Source organism: Felis catus, chromosome D3, assembly GCF_018350175.1.
Source record: "Felis catus isolate Fca126 chromosome D3, F.catus_Fca126_mat1.0, whole genome shotgun sequence".
NCBI lineage: Eukaryota > Metazoa > Chordata > Mammalia > Carnivora > Felidae > Felis > Felis catus.
In genome coordinates this window covers 7,037,549-7,058,511 of record NC_058379.1, presented here as the reverse complement: position 1 = coordinate 7,058,511, position 20,963 = coordinate 7,037,549, and the positions used below count along the sequence as shown (strand labels likewise).

Sequence of the window (20,963 nt, the reverse complement as noted above, 5' to 3'; positions counted from 1 at the left end):
AAGGTATCATAGATTAAAAACTTGGGTTTGGGGGTAAAAATAGCCTAGATTTGAATCCTGGCTCTGTCACATACTAGCTGTGTGATACTGGACAAGTTATAGAACTTCTCAAAGCCTTAGTTCCCTTATTTGTAAAACCTCCTAAGGAGGTGTAAATGGGCCTCTACTTACTCTATTCTGGACATTTAGACCACACCAGTATTTTTCATAAAACTTCTTCCATATTTGGAGTTATTTCCTTAAGATACATTCCCAGGAACAGATTGACCACATCAAAAGGAATGAAGAAGATCTTAAAAGCTCTAAATGTACGTTGCCAACCTGCATGCGTTTCAAAAGTTTTTGTTTTCTTTCCAAGATTTTATTTAAATTCAAGTTAGTTAACATATGGTGTAGTATTGGTTTCAGGAGTAGAATTTAGTGATTCATCACTTACGTATAACACCCAGTGCTCATCCCAACAAGTGCCCTCCTTAATACCCTTCACCTGTTTAGCCCACCCCCCATCCACCTCCCCTCAAAAGATCTTTTTCACAAACTCCTGTCCCTACCAGCAAGAGGCATGTCTGCTTTACTTCTTCCCAACATGGACCAATCTGACTTTTAAAAACTTATGGCTAATATGATAGGTGAAAATAATATCTCACTACTTACATCTGTATTTCTTTGATATTTATGTAATTGAACCTTAAGAAAACCCTCTGGCTGCATCTGAAAGCGGAACCTGGAATGGTCTTGAGCATAAATGTGCAAGGAATGGAAGGGGTCAAGTGGTGGCACCAGAAGGTAACAAATGGGAAACGACTCTGCATGCCTGATGGAGTCACACTGAGCTGAAGGATTCTTTCCCAGTCTCAACACTGGTTTCATTGTTCAGAATAAAGTCCTGACATGCAAAGGGTTAGCTTTAGGTATACCAGAGAAGTAATTTTTTAAAACATAAAATATATTTAAATTTACTTTTTTAAGTTTATGTGAAGTTCAAATATACAGTTAGCCAGGATCCTTGTTACATTTATTATATTTTTATTAGCCTTGATTGTTTTCCACTCTTGTCTCCATACAGCCATTCTCCATACTGTTTATCCCTAAAACAAGCCAGATCTTGACTTTGCCCTGCCTCACACTTTTCACTGGCTTCCAGTTTCACTTTAGCACAAGACCCAAGTTGCCAACTGAGGCACACAGGCATCTTTGTTCAAATTAGAAACAGAATCCATTCTGGGAGAACGGATTATAAAGGGCTCTCCTTTTGGTAGATCGACTGCAAAAAGGCAGTCCCTGGAGACAGTCACATTTGTAGGAAGCACTGGATTGAAAGCTGGATTTCAGTTACAACTCCATGCTACCTGCCCATCCATATGGTGGCTTACAAGGTCCTACATGATTTAGTCCCCATCCACCTTTCCAGCCTCTGTACCTACCACTTTCTCTTTTCACCAGCCTTCCCCGACAGCCCAACTCAAGTTGCCTCCCTGCTGACCCCCACCTCAGTCACTAGCTATTGCAAGCACCTTCTCAATACAATCCAAAGCTGTCACGGCGTGTTTATTGATTGTCTCACTACTCCTGTTGTCCCCAAACCCTAGAACAGCATCTCATGTAATAGGCTCTTAAAAATTTATATATATATATATATATATATATATATATACACACACACACATATATATATACATATATATAAATGTATATATATATATACATATATATAAATGTATATATATATAAATGTATGTATATATAAATGTATATATATATATATATATATATATATATATATATATATATATGGGGGCACCTGGGTGACTCAGTTGGTTAAGCATCCAACTCTTGATTTCAGCTCAGGTCGTGATCTCATGGTTCATGAGTTTGAGCCCCACATTGGGCTCTGTGCTGACAGTGCAGAGCCTACTTGGGATTCTCTCCCCCTCTTTCTCTCTGTCCCTCCCCTGCACGCACTCTGTCAAAATAAACAAAAAAATTTTTTTAATACGTGTGAAATAAATTAGCCTTAGCTACCCATTTTCAGGGTAAAATTCCTTCTTTGAATGTGTCATGATCATGTGAACACATGACAGCACCTCATTATAAAGGGGGAAGTTAGCAACAACTGAGTAAAGGCCCTACTGTATTTAATTCTCATGACTCATGCCCATTCTTTCACCATCTCCTGCCTTGAATGAGGTGGCTTAATTTTCGTTACTTTGACAACTTGGAATAGAGAATTTTATTAGTGGATTGCTTTCCTTCCACTGCCTTCTTGATAGAAAACCTGGACTGACAAAACAGAATATTCAGTCTTCCTTCTACTGTGTTTGCTGGGGCTCAGATTTGAAACCTGTTTGCAGTGTTTATGTTAATACATTGGATCCCTTGAAACGAGTCTAAATGTGAACTCAAAACAGCTAAGTCTTACCATAAACTCTACAAAAGATTAGAGAAGGACGAGGTGGTGGTGGTGGTATTTTCTGGCACTCTACATATTTGAAAATAACCATAAAATAAGAGATGTGTTTCTAGACCAGCTGAAGCTGAATGTTTTCTAAATGGAAAAAAGAAATTTCAAGAGCAATTCTTTTTGAATTCTTCCAACAGTCATTGGTCTCAAGAATGTGGCCTCTCAACTGACTTTCCCTTGGTAACAAGTATAGCTTTTTTTTTAATTAATTAAAAAAAATTTTAATGTTTATTTTGGAGAGAGAGAGAGAGAGAGAAAGCACAAGCAGGGGAGGGGCAGAGAGAGAGGGAGACACAGAATCCAAAGCAGGCTCCAGGCTCTGAGCTGTCAACACAGAACTGGATGCAGGGCTTGAACCCATGAACTGTGAGATCATAACCTGAGCCAAGGTCAGATGCTTAATTGACTGAGCCATCCAGGCTCCCATTCATATATATACATATATATATATATACACACATATATACATATATATATACACACATATATATACACATATATATATACACACATATACATATATACATATATATACACACACACATATATACATATACATATATACACATATATATACATATATATATACACACACATATACACATATATATGTATATATACACTTTTTTTTTTTAAGTTTATTTTGAGAGGGAGGGAGGGAGTGAGTGAGGGTGGGGCAGAGAGCTTGGGAGAGAGAATCCCAAGCAGGCTCTGCACTGTCAGCACAGAGCCCAAATGGGGGCTCAAACCCACAAAGCCACGAGATGGTGACCTGAGCCAAAACCAAGAGCCAGACACTTAGCCGACTGAGCCACCCAGGCGCCCCTTAAATAAATATTTTTAAAATACAATAAAATTAAATTGAAGAGTCTTAACCAAGCATATTCTTCAACATTTAGTTCAATTGTTCATAAATGTGCTATATGGAAGTAAGAATTCTGCATAGTAATGGATTAGTGGGTCACCTTTTCTCAGGAAGTTACATGCTTTTGGTTTAATCTGGATTGCTGGTGAGGATTTTTCTATATTTTCATTTTCTGGGCTTGGAGGAGGAAAAGCAAAATTGACAGGATGAAAAAATGTAAGTGATGAGGGTCCTAAGGAAGATGAGATCTTTGGAGTGAAAGAAAAAAGACCCCGAAGGATGAAAGCCAGAAACCAAGCCATCCTCTTGCCAAGTTTTCTAATGTTCGCCTCCTTTGTGAGGTCTCTTGAAAGGCAAGGTAAAAAAAACGTTTCTCCCCAGTTTGCCCCCAATGTCTCTTGCTTTCCAGGGCTGCTGTAACAAATTACCATTAACTGAGAGTCTTAAAATGACAGGAATTTGGGGCACCTGGCTGATTCAGTCCTAGAGCCTGTGACTCTTGATCTCGGGGTTGTGAGTTTCAGCTTTATGTTGGGCTAGGAGCCTACTTAAACCCAGGAAGGGGCACCTGGGTGGTTCAGTTGGTTAAGCGTCTGACTTGGGCTCAGGGCATGATCTCGTGGTTGTGAATTTGAGCCCCATGTCGGGCTCTGTGCTTGTAATGCCCGAGGTCGCGAAACCCCCCACAAGAGACCACCAGAGTCGTAAGTCAAAGCCAAGTGGCAAGGGTCGTTTATTGCACGTTCGAACCTGGACCTCCGCGCACTCGTTGCCGGTGACGCTAAGAGGCCCCGATCAGGGTTGGTACAGCGTTTTTATAGACAGAGACAAATAGCATAGGGGAGGTTTCAGATTATGAGGGGTCTGATTAGTTGATTTTAAAGTAAGGACATTTGTTGTTCTCTGATTGGGCGTCCTTTGTCTGTCCTTTGTTGGGAAGGCTTTGTCCGTTACTTGTGGCGGGAGAAAAAGGGGGAAGGGGGAAGGGGAGGAATGTGTTAAGCAAGCAAGATTACAGAAGCGAGAAAATGCTGGTTAGTAAGTATTTTTATAATCTTAGGGTATAGCAAACTAAGTCTAGAAAAATTTAACTGTGCTCACATCGAACAATAGGCAAGACATACAAAATGTTAAATTCATTCTCTACATACTGACAGCCCAGAGTCTGGAGACTGCTTCAGATTCCGCGTCTCCCTCTCTCTGCCCCTACGCTGCTCACACGCTGTCTCTCAAAAATTAATAAACATTAAACAACAACAACCAGGAATTTATTCTCTCACAGTTCTGGAGGCCAAAAGTCTAAAATCAAGGCATCAGCAGGGCTGTGCTCCCTCCAAAGGCTCTAAGGGAAAATCTTTCCTTGTCTCTTCTGGCTTCTGGTGACTCCAGATGTCCTTGGTTGGTGGCCATCTCACTCCAGCCTCTGCCTCCATCATCACATGGCTTTCTCCATGTGTCTCTGTATGTCCTTTTCTGTCTCTTATAAGGACACTTGTCATTGGATTCAGGACCCACCCTAACCCTGTGTGATCTCATCTTAATCTTTACCCTAATTATATATGCAGAGACACTATTCCAGATGGTCATGAATCTTGGAGTGGACACTGTTCAACCCACTAGAAGCTTGTTCCTCAAAGTCTGCTTCTGCCTTTGGGTGAAGTATATTCTCCTTTAAATGACAGTGAGCTCTCTACCTAGCTATTGATCAGAAACAATCATCTTATAATAGTAAATTAACATACAGAAAAGTACAGAAATCATAATGGGATCTGCACAAAGTCTACATACCCATGTATGAAGCACCCAAATCAAGACACAGAACATTCCCCCTATAGATTAGGAGCCATATCCTCTCCTTTTTTCCATAAAATTTAAGGAGAATTTTTAATTGTGGTAAATGCACATAACAAAATTTACCATCTTAACCATTTGTAAGTAAACAGTTTAGTGGCATTAAGTACATTAACATTGTAGAGTAACCACTGATGTGAAGAACAATGGCAAAAGAAATGTGCATAAAATTAAATCTAACAACCTGTAGCCCATTGACAAATACTTTTGGCAGGTAGAGTGTGACATTCCTCAAAGAACTCACAACTGCCTTAAAGTTAATGCTTTGCTAGAGGCAAAAAGTATCCTTAGCCTGATGTTAGCTGGACATCCAGGATCTTGTAAGTCTTCTTTAACTATAAAAATCCCTTTGGAAACTTCCTTTATCTCTACCCCCCAAGATGTATGTTAGCAATCACCCATCAAACATATGGCCCACTGATATACATCTGAAGAGTCTCATTGATGTGGGGAACCGAGGGAGAGAGAAGGAAATGTAGATAAAATTAAATTTCCTTCTAACCTGCAGCCCATTGACAAATATTTGGGGTAGGCTGAGTGTCTTAATGTTAATGCTTTGCTAGAGGGAAAAACAACCTTAGTTTGACAATAGCTAGGCTTCTGGGATCTTGTGAGCCTTCTTCTTTAGCATGTGAAAGTCCTTCTGGAAACTTCCCTTTGTCTTTACCTCCCCCAACTCCAAAGTATGTAAAGGTCACTCCTCACAATACTGGGGCAGCTCTTCCTGTCTATGGGTCCGGTCCCCATGCTTTAATAAAATCTCCTTTTTGCACCAAAGACAGCTCAAGAATTCTTTCTTGGCCGTCGGCTCTGAACCGCACCACTTCAAACCACATCATGATGACTAAGGTTTTACTAGACAGTAGTAAATGACATTATCTTAACAGCAGCTAGCCCCTCAAGGTCCTGGAAAACTTGCTTCCAAATTCCTTAGAGACTTACACTCTCCCTAACCCCCACTAACTAAAAAGTATATGATCAGTCATCCCTCACAACCCTAGTGCAGCTTTGTCTGCCCTTGGTTCCTGTTCCCGTGCTTTAATAAAACCATCATTTTTGCACCAAAGATGTCTCGAGAATTCTTTCTTGACCGTTTGCTCCTAGACTCCAACATTTCACATCAGGAGCCACCACTTTACTTTTTCTGTTTCAGCCAATTTGACTACACGAGGGACTTCATATAAGTGCAGTCATACTCTACGTGTCCTTTTGTGACTGGCCTCTTTGACTCAGCACAATGTCCTCCAGGCTCATCCATGTTGGGGCAGGTGTCTGAATCTCCTTCCTTTTTAGGGCTGAACAATACAGGAACCATATTCTTTTGAAAGGTGGTCACAACCTCCTTTGGATTTCTATGACTAAATCTTTCCTTATTTTCACCCCTGATTCTAATTAATCAACAATGCATGTTTCTTTAGCCTTTTCCTCCTTGATTACAGATTTTGGGTTTTCATTTTATCCCACCAGGTCTACAGGAAAGCTAAGGAATCAACAGGTTTCAAAAGTGGGTAAGAGTAGCCAGAAGGGCAATTCTCAAAGAACAATTTATTTCTCTATCCTCTTTTCTCTGAAGCTGGCTCCCAGGCTAATCCCCCAGGACGTCAGCAATAGTTTAGATTTAACTCAAAGTCCTCAGGCTGGCAGCCCACTGGAAGTCAGCAAGATTTTGTGTTTTGTTTCCTTTTATTTTAGCATACTTACCCATTGTTTTGTAAATGCCTTGCATTCCAGGCAATTCAAGACTTCTTGAATAAATAACTCACCTCTTTATAGACCAGACCCATTGACTATCTGAATTCCTAGCTGAATAAACAAAACAAAACACCACAATGTGGAAACAGGGAGGAATGTAATTCCATTATCTGTATCAACTATTCTCAGAGGGATAACAATTCATTTTCATCGTGGCTAATTCCCTGCCACCTTTATATACAAATGTAGCACCATCATCGACACAGGCAAAGGACCTGTTTCCTTTAATCCATCAGCTGTGAAACAGGTTTTTATGGTCGGCAACTTAAGTCACTTATTTTCATAGTTTACACATTACACAATGACTTGGGACTGGGTGCCAAGAAATAGAGAGGAGCCGGATCAAATCCAACAACACTTCAAATATTAATCCCTAATGTTAGCCCTTAAATGCCTTTAGAAGAACCTCCCCAACTACATTATCCTTTTTCTGAAATCTTCCTATGTGTGGAATACAGCAGGAAGCATCTAAGGTAGCAATGCCAGGACTTTCCAAAACCATGGGAAAGTGGGGGAAAGGAGGTGGAGAAAAGACTACTTGTCTCCCTCTCTGTGCTTTCCCATCACAGCCTAGTGATGCAGAAAAGTCAACTTGCCTTTGAAAAGGGATGCGCTCACCTTCACCGCATAGATTTGACGGAGAAAGCCCGAGTTTTCTGTGTTTGGTCACATTTCAGTGTTGGATGCTGAGCTCTCAAATCCCAAGAGAAGCCACACAAACTCTGTGGCTAGAGATTCCACCTCGCCTGTAGGACTCAGAGCTGACAACTCCATAATTATTTCACGATCGCACCTGAAGCTAGTCCGCCCTGTTTTTGTAATACTAAAACAGGGAGGATGAGACCTGCGTTCATCTTGAGGAGTGCACACACACACGCGCGCACACACACACACACACACACACACACACACTCAGTCTAACCCTGAGAATTAACTGTTCTCCAAAACTTGTCATCACTTTCTATTTACCTACAAGCTGAAGAGGTGTGTTTCTTTCACCTCAGGGAGCAATGCATTATGTAGTCTCCGGTCTCCCATGCGACACACCTAAAGTGGGTGAAGGTGGCTACTGTTGGCTTTGTGATTCTTGCTCCCATTTGGATAAAATTAATGGCTTGGCCTTGTTTTTTCAGAACCTTGACGTCTATACTGACTTTGGCTGCAAGTCATAGAAAACCCAGCTAGGGGTGGCTTTAAGCAAAGAGGGCATTTATATCTTGCATAATCCGAAGTCTAGGGACCAAGTTCCCCCAACTTGCCCATGACATAATCAAGGACCCAGATTCTTTCCATCTTTCCACTTGGCCACCCTTTACTGTGCTGGCTTTTCCTTAGTTTGTCTCCTTACAATGCAAAAGGGCTCAGCAGCTCCAAGCATTACATCCCTAGATAAGAATTTCCAAAAGTCCTTATTTTTATTTTTTACTTATTTACTTTTTAATTTTAGAGAGAGAGCACAAGCCAGGGAGAGGGGCAGAGAGGGAAAGAGAGAGAATCTTAAATTAAGCAGGCTCCATGTTCAGCACACAGTCCAAGGCAGGGCTCAGTCCCACGACCCTGGGATCATGACCTGAGCTAAAATCGAGAGTCGGCCGCTCAACTGACTGAGCCACCCAGGCGCCCCATCCTTTTTATGATATTCTATTGTATGGATTCAGCACACATAGTTTATCGATGCAACAATCAATGGATGTTTGGGTTGTTTCTGCTTTTTGGCTCTTAGGAATAATGTTGTCACGAACATACTTGTGCTTGCATTTGTTTGAGTAACTGGTTTTCAATTCTTTAGGGGCACATACCTAGCAATGGCATTGCTGGGAAATTTTCTGAAAAGCGTCCCTAGAAGACTGCACCTCACACCGTACTAGTCAGAACTGTGTCCTAGCCCTGCGCCTACAGCAAGGTCTTGGCAAGGAGAGTAAGACCACCCACCATGATTGGCTTAAACTCACAAGATTCACACCCTGTGGCTGGTTTGAACCCCATCACCTCTGAAGGACACAGATACTCAGAGGAGAGCCATTTGCAGAAGGCAGTGACCGTGAGCACAAACACAGTGACGCAGGTAGGCAAATTCTCTGTCAACCGGCCCTCTCAATATTATTAGAGCAATGTGTAACCTGTTCAAGGGTGTGAGCTGCTCAGTTCCAGCTACCAACCAACCTTCCCTTTAGGGATTGTCTATTCTATAAACATGTGTCTTAATGAAGAAGTGTGTGTGTGGGTACCAGAGTCACAACAAATAGCATGCCAGAGGATGAAGGCCATATGAAGTAGAAGTCCTTAAAAAATAGAAGTCCTTAAAAAATAGTCCCTAAAAAATAGTCCTTAAAAAAAAAGGTAGTAGAAGTCCTTAAAAAATAAAATCCACCTTGGTGGATCCTGGGGTGTTCTCCCTCCAGCACTCTTACAGAGACCCTGGGAATGTGCTTCATTTATTTATTTGTCTTCCAGATTTTGGTTTGTAGATCCAGATTTCCCTTTGTCTCTGCCACCAAGCGACGTGCAAGTCATTCTTTCATTTTTCTACAAATATTTATTTTTTAATGTTTGTTTGTTTGTTTATTTATTTATTTATTTATTTATTTATTTATTTTGAGAGAGAGAGAGCAGGGGAGGGGCAGAGAGAGAGGGAGACACAGAATCGGAAGCAGGCTCCAGGCTCTGAGCCATCAGCCCAGAGCCTGACCCAGGGCTTGATCCCATGAACCATGAGATCATGACCTGAGCAGAGATCAAGAGTTTTACCCTTAACCCACTGAGCCACCCAGAGGTCCCTCCACAAGTACTTATTGTGAACCTGCTACGTATCAGGTGCTGTGCAAGGCACTGCAGAAATAATGGTATGCCAGAGACTCCTAACTCCCCACTCATGGAACTTACGGGGTGGCCGGTGAGATTGAAGCTAAACATATAATTGTGTCGGGGCGCCTGGGTGGCTCAGTCAGTTGCGCGTCCAACTTCGGCTCAGGTCATGATCTCACGGTTCATGAGTTCGAGCCCTGCGTCAGGCTCTGTGCTGACAGCTCAGAGCCTGGAGCCTGCTTCGGATTCTATGTCTCCCTCTCTCTCTGACCCTCCCCTGTTCATGCTCTGTCTGTCTCTGTCTCAAAAATAAATAAACATTAGGGGCGCCTGGGTGGCGCAGTCGGTTAAGCGTCCAACTTCAGCCAGGTCAAGATCTCGCGGTCTGTGAGTTCGAGCCCCGCGTCAGGCTCTGGGCCGATGGCTCAGAGCCTGGAGCCTGTTTCCGATTCTGTGTCTCCCTCTCTCTCTGCCCCTCCCCCGTTCATGCTCTGTCTCTCTCTGTCCCAAAAATGAATAAATGTTGAAAAATAAATAAATAAATAAATAAACATTAAAAACAATTAAAAAAAAAAACAAAAAAAACCACATGTAATTGTGTCGATAATTATTTAATTCACATTGCGATAAATGCTGTGAAGAAGAAGCAGCCCAGTGAACTCTGAAAATGTAGAAGACAGGAAGGATTCTGATCAGACCCTCTCTGACAACAGCCGGGTTAGAGAGGTTACAAGTGATCCTCTAATGTGCAGGTTCTGGGAAAGTGGTTACAGCAAGGAAATGTCAAGGAACTCCCTCAATATGCCAGCAAGGCCAAGGGAAGACTCCAAGGATGCTACCTGGAGCATAACAGAGATCTATTTGTTTTCAACTTAATGTTCAAGAGAAAAATCAAACTAAGTTTGAAGACAAATTATTGTTTTATAAAGGCCAGAGCAGGGAAGTTTTTAAAAACTGAACTGCTGGGCACCTGGGTGACTCAGTTGGTTAAGCATCTGACTTCGGCTCGGGTCATGATCTCACATTTCGTGGGTTCGAGCCCCGCGTGGAGCTCTGTGCTAACAGCTCGGAGCCTGGAGCCTGCTTCGGCTTCTGTCTCCCTGTCTCTCTGCCCCTCCTCCACTAGCACTCTGTCTCTCTCTTCCTCAAAATAAATAAACATTGAAAAAAAGCCAAACAAAATAAACAAAAAAAAAAAAACCCAAAAACCTGAATTGCTGTCCCTCATATCACTCTCCCTGTGCTATGCTGGAAGAGAAGTCTATGGCTCAAACGCCATGTGATGCCACATTCTGGCTTCAACTGACTAAAACAGGTATTGGTGCTCATGGCCCAGGGATCACCCATAGGCTGACCGGCAGCTGGTATGTAAGTTCTGCTCAAAAAAGGACTCTATTCTGGCATATTCCTTTCCTAGGGCTACTGTAAAAAATTATTATGCACTTGGTGGCTTAGAACAACACAATTTATTCTCTCACAGTTCTAGAAGTCAGAAATCTGAAATCCAGGTGTTGGCGGGTCATACTCCTTCCAAAGACTTGAAGGAAAATTCCTCCCTTGCCTCTTCCAGCTTCTGGTGGCTTCCAGCGTTCCTTGACTTCCAGCCGACTCCCTCTAGTCTCCGCCTCTGTCTTCACATGACCCTTTCTCTCTCCTCTCTGTGTGTTTCCTAGAAGGACCCTGTGATTGGATGGAGGACCCATCCAGAGAATCCAGCACAACTTCATGTTGGTATCCTAAATTTAGTTACATCTGCAAAGACCCTCTTTCCAAATAGGTCACACTCATCAATAAAGTGCCTGGGGTTAGGCTGGGAACATATCTTTTTGGGGGTCACCATTCAACCCACTGCAATTGGATAGTGACTATTAAACCCAACCATATCCTCTGCCCATTAGGGATGGTGCTGGACAGTGACAACAATCCAGTCAAGTCTTCCCTTTGTGGAAGTTTGAACACAAGACCAGCAAGATGTTGACACCTTCACGGGCGTCATGCAGAAGCAAAGAGATCCAGAAGGAGACAGTTGGCAGAGCTGACATGAGGTAGAAAGAAAAGCAACCAGAAGTCAGAGCCACAACTACGTGAAGCAGCCTCATGAGAATGGTGACATTCTAGAGCTTCTCTTTCCTGGCATACCATTGTCATCAAAGTAAGTGAAAATGTATGTATTTCCTCCTGCCCCCACATTTTAATATCTTGGAGTATGTCTAACAATAGATTAGCTATTGCTTCTAGTGAAGTAGCGGTGTTGAAGTGATTGACATTGCCGACAATTGGGTGACCAGTTGAGACCAAGAGACACAGAATGGGTGTCAATGGTTGGAGAAGCGAGTGGTGTAGTCATTTCACTCTTGAGAACCCAAAGGCTGGAGAGGCAGGGCAAGAATTGGACATGTTTAGCAACCTTCCCATAGAAGGAGTCAAAAGGAGGCTCCCTCACTGAGTTGGCATAAGAATTCAGTGATTGTGGCTCTTAAGTCTTTCAAGAAAAGAGTACATGGGTGGCTCAGTCGGTTGAGTGTCCGACTTCGGCTCAGGTCGTGATCTTGCGGTTCGTGGGTTTGAGCCCTGCATCGGGCTCTATGCTGACAGCATAGAGCGTGGAGCCTGCTTCGAATTCTGTGTCTCCCTCTCTCTCTGCTCCTCCCCAGCTCATGCTCTGTCTCTCTCTCTCTCCTTCAAAAATAAATTAAAAAACATTTAAAAAAATTTAAAAAAAAAGGGCACAGAGGATGACAGTGGGTGAAAAACACAGATCGCGATGTGAGTGTGTTGAAAAGTAATGAAAAGAGTCAGATTCGAAACACAAAGACATCGTAGGATACCTTAATCAACTCATTTCAACTTACCTACTTTTTATATATGCACAAGAATGATACAGGAAATAAAAAATTAACACCTGAGACTAAAAGTATCAAATGAAGCGATAAGAAAGAAGGATGGTGTAATTTAACTGCACATCATTTCCCTTTGATCCTGGTCCATAAAATAAGCATATGCCTTCTAACAGATGGCATTTTGGACTGAAGACAGTATGTTCTAGTTCTCCGTGAGGCTTGACAGCTTCCAGAGCGTTCTCACTTTGCTCAGATTGCTTACATACATTTTGTTACCTTAGGTAACCTGAGTGTGCACTTGATTTCTTACAGCCTAGAAGATCCCAAGAAGCACAGAGTCAGACACAAGTTGGACAGGAAACAGTGATTATACTCAAAGCTTTATGAGCTGTGAAAAAACACACCCCAAATCTTGGATTAGAAGAGAAAGGGGGGGGTGGTGGCCTATTTCAGGAACCACCATGAACCCTCACTGTTTAAAAAGATTATTTAGGGATGTGAGGGTGACTTGGCTCTGACCTGTCACCCCATCCATCACTAGGGCTGATCTGACCGATCTGGCTGGCTAGGCCGGTGTCCCCTTCCTCCCTTACTGCTCAGTGTGCGTCCCTCCCTAGGCTGTGTCCTCAGTTCAAGAGGACTACCTTCCCTGCGAGAGAAGGACCATTCTTGGGTCAAGACTACGGGAGTAGCTGCTCTCCAGTGCTAGAATGTCTCATCGTCCTTCTGCAGGAAGCTTAGGGTAGTCGTTTCCAAGACTCCAGACACATCCAAATGAGGCACTGCATGTATGTGGTAGTCTGCCTTTCTTTAAAGAAAACAAAATTAAATAAAAATAATTTATAAAAATAAAATAAAATAAGGGGCACCTGGGTGGCTCAGTCGGTTGAGCATCGGACTTTGGCTCAAGTCATGACCTCATGGTTCGTGAGTTCGAGCCCCGCATCGGGCTCTATGCTGACAGCTCAGAGCCTGGAGCCTGCTTCGGATTTTGTGTCTCCCTCTCTCTCTGCCCCTTCCCCACTGTGTGCGCGCACTCTCTCTCTCTCTCTCTCTCAAAAATAAACATTAAAAACTGTAAAAATAATAAAAATTAAAAACCAAAATAAAACAAAAATAACTTAGGTATTTGCTTTAAGGGTGACAATTTGCAACACGCTGAGATGCAGGGGCACCTGCGTGGCTCAGTCAGTTAAGCTTCTGACTCTTGATCTCAGCTCAGGTCATGATCCCACGGTTCAGAAGTTCAAGCCCCACCTCAGGCTACATGCTGGCAGTGTGGAGCGTGCTTGGGATTCTCTCTCTCTCTCTCTCTCTCTCTCTCTCTTTCTCTCTCTCTCCTGTCTCTCTGCCTCTGCCCTGCTCTCTCTCTCTCTCTCTCTCCCAAAATAAATAAACTTAAAAAAAAGTCAAGATGCAGATTAGTCTTTATTCTGGTATGTCTCAACCCTTTTTTCCCATTATCCCTCCTTCCCAAGTTGCCTTTTAGGCATTTTCTTTCCTAATTGTCCCCTCCATGAATTTTTCTTATTGTAATAAAATACACGTAACATAAAATCCACCACGTTAGCCATTTTTAAGTGGTATCAAGCACATTCGCCATGGTGTGCAGCATTGCACCCTCTCCAGTTCCAGAACGTTTTCGTCATCCCCACAGAAACTCTCTACCCACTGAACAGTCACTCCCCTCGTGCCCTCCCCAAGCCTCTAGCAACCCCTAATCGGCTTTCTGTCTATATGGCTTTGCCTGTTCCAAACATTTCCTATAAATGGAACCATACGAAATGTATCCTTTTGTGTCTGGGCTCTTTCATCCAGCATTGTGTTTTCCAGGTGCATCCACATTGTGGCAGGGGTCAGTGCCTCACTCCTTTTTATGGCTGAATTATATCCCGTTGTGTGGATGGATCTCGGACATCTGTTTACCCATTCATCGTTTGATGGGAATTGGAGTTGTTTTCACCTTTTGGCTCTTGTGAATAGTAGTGGTGTGGATATTGTGTTCAAGTTTTTGTTTGAAAACCTGTTTTCAATTCTTTTGGATGTGTTCATAGAAGTGGCACTGCTGGGTCGTATGGTTCCTCTATGTTGAGCCCGTTGAGGAATTCCCAAACCGTTTTCCACAGCGGCTGCACCATCGTTCATCCCGCTAGCAACACAGGAGAGCTCCAGTCTCTCCACATCCTTGCCAGCACTCCCCCACCATGAAATGCTAATACCACACGTACACCGTGTATTTGTTTATGTACCGTGGCCTCACGCAGGGCAGGCTCTGTGTCTAATGGAAATATTTGCAGGGGGTCACAGACTCAGAAGCCTGCAGGAATTTATGAAAACACTGCTGGCCCACGGAGAACACATCTGCCAGTCCTTTGGGCCAGCGGGGTGCCACGTGGAAGACCCTGATTGATTTTATTAAAGTCTGTATAGAATCAAAGTAGAGTAATTTTTGCAATAGATCCCCTTTTCCTTTAAAAGAAAAAAAATTTTTAATGTTTATGTATTTTTGAAACAGAGAGAGATCATGAACAGGGGTGGGAAGAGAGAGAGAGAGAGAGAGAGAGAGAGAGAGAGAGAGAGAGAGAGGGAGACACAGAATCTGAAACAGGCTCCAGGCTCCTCGCCGTCAGCACAGAGCCTGACACAGGGACTGAACTCACAAACCATGAGATTGTGACCTGAGCCGAAGTCAGACGCTTAACCGACTGAGCCACTCAGGCACCCTGATCCCCTTTTCCTTTTGAATTTTTTTTTTTTAACTATTATTCATTTTTGAGAGACAGAGTGTGAATGGGAGAGGGGCAGAGAGAGAGGGAGACACAGAATCTGAAACAGGCTCCAGGCTCTGAGCTGTCAGCACAGAGCCCAATGTAGGGCTCGAACTCACAAACCTTAAGATCATGACCTGAGCCGAAGTCGGTCACTCAACTGACTGAGCCTCCCAGGCGCCCCCCCCCCTTTTCCTTTTAATGGGGACTCACTTGGTGACAGGTTTTCTGCCACAAAAAATAATGCTCCAATAAACATCCTTGTCCTTAAGTATTAGTGGTTTTATTTCTTTGGGCCAGATTCCCAGGAGTGGAATTAATGGGTGAAAGGGTATGTTTAGTTTTCATTTTAACAGATGTTGCCAGAGAGCTTTCCCAAATGGCCGTAAGCTTCCCATGTAGGACAGTGCCCTTTCCTCCACACTCCTGCCAGCGTTTGACAAGATCACGCTTCTCGCTCTGCGTCATTCCGATGTCTTGTGGCCTCTTGAATTTTTATTTTTCTGACCACTGGTGAAGTTGAGGGTGTTTTTATACGTTCCTTGGCCATTTGGTTTTGCTCTTCTGTAAAGTCTATTTATAATCTAAGTCTGTTTCTGTAATGGTTGCTTGTCATATTCAAGTCAGTTTGTAAAGCTCTTTATATAGCATCCATTTGGCCATTGTTCTCGGGGAGGGCTGCCAAGGGTCACATGTGAACTGGCCATGTGACCTCGGCAAGTTGTTCAACCTTGTTTTGCCTCAGTTTACTCATCGATACAGTAGTGACCATCATTATCCTCATCATCCCTGCCTCATAGCATTGTTCTAGACACAGATGAGTCCACGCACGTAGAGTCAACAGAATGGTGCCAGGCACAAAATAAGTCAGCACCAGTTTGGTGACAGTTATTTATATTACAAATATTTTTCCAGCTCCATTTCTTGAACTGGCTGTATTTATGGTATCCTTTGTCATACGAAACATTTTAATGTTTGCAGAGTCAAATACATCCATCTTTTCTTTCCTCGCTTCTGTGTTCCCAGGCTGGGTTAAGATCTCCCTCTTTCTCTCGTGACGAATTTCCCTGCTCTGATAGTCAGAGGCACATAACTAACCATTTCCTTGATCTATTTCCTCCCCTTCTCCCTCACCCAGGAGGATGAGACCTTTAGAACACTTTCATTTCTTCATCTTTCCTCCCCCTTGTTCCCTGCTGAGACCCATGAAAATTTTATTCCCCACCCGGCTCTCTGAGGTCTGGCTGAGAGCATCTAGTATTTGTTACAAGTCCCTTAGGGGATGTCTGGTTCCAAGAGTCCTTCCCTATTCTACAAGTCCCAGTCTGTGCTGTGCCATTTAGATGTAAAATGTCACAGGCCTACCTTCTTAATGCTGTTTTCTCTCTCTTTCTTATTTCTCCCCCTTCAGTTTTCTTTGCAAGTTTCCTCGGGGTTTGTCTAGGCTTTCCTCAGCTGGTTTCCCCAGACGGAGCACTGGCGATTATATTCTCTGAATTCTTGGGTATCCTTGACTGTCTTCTTTTGCCTCGGTAGATGCAGATATTTGGGCAGCTGGAGAGACTCTTGGGTTGCGATGTCAGCTGTCCTGCCTATAATACTAATCCACTGTCGTTTACCACGGTCCATGAACAGCCAGATGGACTTCGGATATTCCATTTCTTTGTGGGTGTTTTCTGCTTTCCACCTGACACTTGTTAAGATTGTTACAGAATCTGCTAACATAGAATCTTCTCTCGTGGGGCCTGCCTAGAATTTAGCCAGCCCTTGGAGCTGCAATCTTCGGTGTTTATTACTTTCAGGGAACTCTGCTTCTATTATTTGTTTCATTATCTGGTGCATCCTCTCATTTTGGAATTCCTCCTATGTGAGTGTTTATTCTCCAGGAGCTCTCCTCCACCTTTCTAGCTTTCCCCACAGATTTCCATTTCTGCATCATTTCGCCCTGGGCTTTGAGACGTTTCTTGCTTTTGATCTCCCGGACTCCTAACTTGGATCCGGGGAGAGACCCTGCTCACTTTTAAATCATAACACGAGTTTCTTAATTGCAAAAATCATGTATTTCAGGGGTGGCTGGGTGGCTCAGTCGGTTAAGGATCTGACTCTTAATTTCAGCTCAGATTGTGATCTCAGGGTTTGTGAGTTCGAGCCCTGCATCGGGCTCTGTGATAAAAGCTCGGAGACTGGGATTCTCTAACTCTCTATTTGCCCCTCCCCTGCTCTCTCTCTCTCTTAGAATAAATAAATAACATTAAAAAAATAAAATAATCTGTAAGATTATGGATGTTAAAATATCTCATAAACTGTATGAATGTAGTCCAAATAGTAGGTGATTTGAATTTTCAAAAACTAATGTATGATACAGATATATTTATACATGTATTATACATGAGCAGCTTCATGAGAGATCGTTCCTTAAAGATAATGATTTCTTTTTTTTTTTTAATGTTTGTTTATTTTTGAGAAGGAGAGAGAGCAAGCAGGGGAGGGGCAGAGAGAGGGGAACAGAGGACCTGAAGTGGGCTCTGCACTGACAGCAGAGAGCCCGATGTGGGGCTTGAACTCACAGAGCGTGAGATCTCGACCTGAGCCAAAGTCAGACACTCAACCCACTGAGCCACCCAGGTGCCCAAAGATAACGATTTCTTGAACTCACAGACCACCAGATCACTTTCTAGTTTCATTAAAAGAGTTTGTTTGCATGGAAACATCTAGACAGTGAAGCTTATGGAAAAACTGGACACAAAGTAAGGGTACGCAGGACATGATATACCCACTAGTTGAGGCCCCTTGGGTTTTGGACCCTCCTCTAGGTAGCCTGGAGAGAGGAAAATGGCAACGAGGCTGTCTGCTCTGCAAGCAAATATTGGTACCATTCTAACGTGTCCGGAGAGAGATTAGCTCACTCGCCTTCATTTCTGGGACGCCAGCAAGACTCAGGATGCCCATCGGAAGCCAAAGGAACCTTCCTCCGGGAGAATCCACAGCCATGCAGGCTCTTCCCAGAACCCGCTGTTTTCTGCCTGCTGTACGTATCTCTTGCTATGTGACAAATTACCCCCAAAACAAAAACACTTATTTATTGTTTGGAAACTCTGACAGTTTCCATGAGCCAGGGATTCAGATGCGGAATAGCTTGTCTGGATGGAAGGACCCAAAGGCCGGGGCTGCAGTCATCTGAAGGCTCCTTCTCACACGCGTCTGGCCGTCGGAATGGTGCACATAATGTGCAGGCCCCAGTGCACAGTGAAAAGTCATTAAGGACCGACTGGGGTGGGGATGGAGTATTGTGCAGGAGTGTGGTGATGGTCGCAGGGTTCTGTGAGTACGCTAAAAACCATTGGAATGTGCACTTTACCTTTACATAGTTTTTATTTTATTCTACTTTACTTCTTTTAAGATTTAATTAAAAAACACTTTTTAAAATTTATTTATTTATTTTGAGAGAGAGCACGAGTGAGCAGGAGCAGGGGAAGGGGTAGAGAGAGAGGGAGAGAGAGAGTCCCAAGCAGCCTCTTAGCTGTCGGCTCAGAGTCCGAGGCAGGGCTCCATCCCAGAAACCGCGAGCTCTTGACCTGAGCTGAAATCAAGAGTCGGATGCTCAGGTGACTGAGCCACCCAGGAGCCCTAGACTGTACCCTTTAAATGGATGAATTTTCTATTATATAAATCACATCTCGATAAACTTTATTTATTTATTTATTTGTTTGTTTGTTTATTTAGGCCCCCACTTTTTTTTTTTTTAAGAGAGAGAGAGTGTGTGAGCAGGAGAGAGAGAGAGAGAGAGATTGAGAGAGAATCTCAGGGTGGCTCCACCCTCCATGGAGCCCAACGCGGGGCTCAATGCTACAACCCTGGGATCATGACCTGAGTCAGAATTAAGAGTCAGACGCTCAACTGACTGAGCCACCCAGGCACCCCTCAATAAGCTGTTTAAAAAACTGTTAAGAATTTCAAGGTGCTTAGGCACCTGGCTGGCTAAGTCGGTAGAATATGCCAACTCTTAATTTCGGCGTTGTGAATTTAAGCCCCATGTAGGGAATAGAGATTACTTAAAGAAAAAAAAAAAAAAAGAATTTCAAGGTGCTGATGACAGAGCATTAAAATAAACCCTGGGTCCTTCTTACCATGAGGCCCTGAGCTAAGTGCCCAGGTCACATATACATAAAGGTGGCCCTGCTGTGGATGCTGGCTGTCAGCTCAGGATCTGGTTGGAAGCATCAGCCAGAGCAGTCCCACATGGCTTCTGCATGTGGCCTGCACTTCCTCCCAATATGGTGCACCAGACAGAGATAGAAAGAGAGAGTGAAAGAGAGAGAGAGAGGCAGAAGCTATATCCTTTGAATGCCTGGTTTTGGAAGTCACATAGCATCACTTCGACCACATTCTATTTATTAAAAGAAAGTCACTAAGTCTGACCCACACTCAAGCAGAGGAAGGTTAGGCCCCATCTTTTGAAAGGAGAGTGTCAAAGCATTTGTGGACATAGTTTAACCATCATTGTGATCTTTATACGTAAGCTGAGTGCCATTTTCTGGTCTCCTGACCAGCACATAGACAGGAGAGAAAGCCCCTCGTGGGTTTTGCTGCCAACACCCCAGCAGAACCCAAGGCCTCATTTACACCTGTTGAACCCAACCCAGAAGAACAGGCACCTAAACCAGGATGGGAAGGGAAGTCTTGATTAAGGTATTTTCCCCTCTAAATCCTCCTCACCCGATTTTTCTAACCCTGTTATGGCATTTCTTCATTTTTTTAAAGGCAACCCTACAGTCAACATGGGGCTCAAACAACCCCAAGATCGAGAGTCACATGCTCCACCGAATGAACCAGCCAGGCTCCCTGGCATTTCTTCATTTTTAAAAATGTATCATAACTGGGAGCACCTGGGTGGCTCTGTCAGTTAAGTGTCTGACTTTGGCTTAGGTCATGATCTCGTGGTTTGTGAGTTCGAGCCCTGCATCAGGTTCTGTGCTGACAGCTCAGAGCCTGGAGCCTGTTTCGAATTGTGTCCCCCTGCCCCCCACCCCTCCCCTGCTCATTCTCTCTCTCTCTCTCTCTCTCTCTCTCTCTCTCTCTCTCTCTCTCCCTCTCTCTCTCTCAAAAATAAATAATAAACATTAAAAAAATATGTCATCACCAGGGGTGCCTGGGTGGCTCAGTCGGTTGAGCGTCTGACCTCCGTTCAGGTCATGATCTCATGGTTCACGAGTTCAAACCCTGCATCATGCTTGCTGCTGTCAGCGAGGAACCTGCATTAGATCCTCTGCCCCGCCCCCCACCCCTTCTCCATTCATGCTCTCCTTCTCAAAAATAAAGAAAACATCAAAAAATACATATATCATGAGGTGCCTGGGTGACTCAGCATCCAACTCTGGCTCAGGTCATGATCTCATGGTTCGTGGGTTTGAGTCCTGAATTGGGCTCTGTGCTGACAGCTCGGAGCCCGGAACCTGCTTTGGATTCTGTGTCTCCCTTTTACTGTCTGCCCTTCCACCACTCATGATCTGTCCCTCTCTGTCTTTCAAAAAAATAAATGTTAAAAAAATTTTAAATAAATTAAAATTAATAAAAAATTAAAAAAATATATATCATAATCATAAAAACAGAAGGTAGACTGG

The 20,963-nt window shown here is 43.4% G+C and overlaps 1 long non-coding RNA gene across 1 annotated transcript; it reads left to right on the top strand.

Moving 5' to 3' along the window:
• The first annotated feature begins 8,554 nt into the window (after window positions 1-8,554).
• Window positions 8,555-18,976, top strand: LOC123381345. The gene is made up of 3 exons (XR_006588236.1): window positions 8,555-8,994; window positions 11,633-11,886; window positions 18,156-18,976. It is a non-coding gene; the product is annotated as an uncharacterized LOC123381345 (long non-coding RNA).
• The last annotated feature ends 1,987 nt before the right edge of the window (window positions 18,977-20,963 follow it).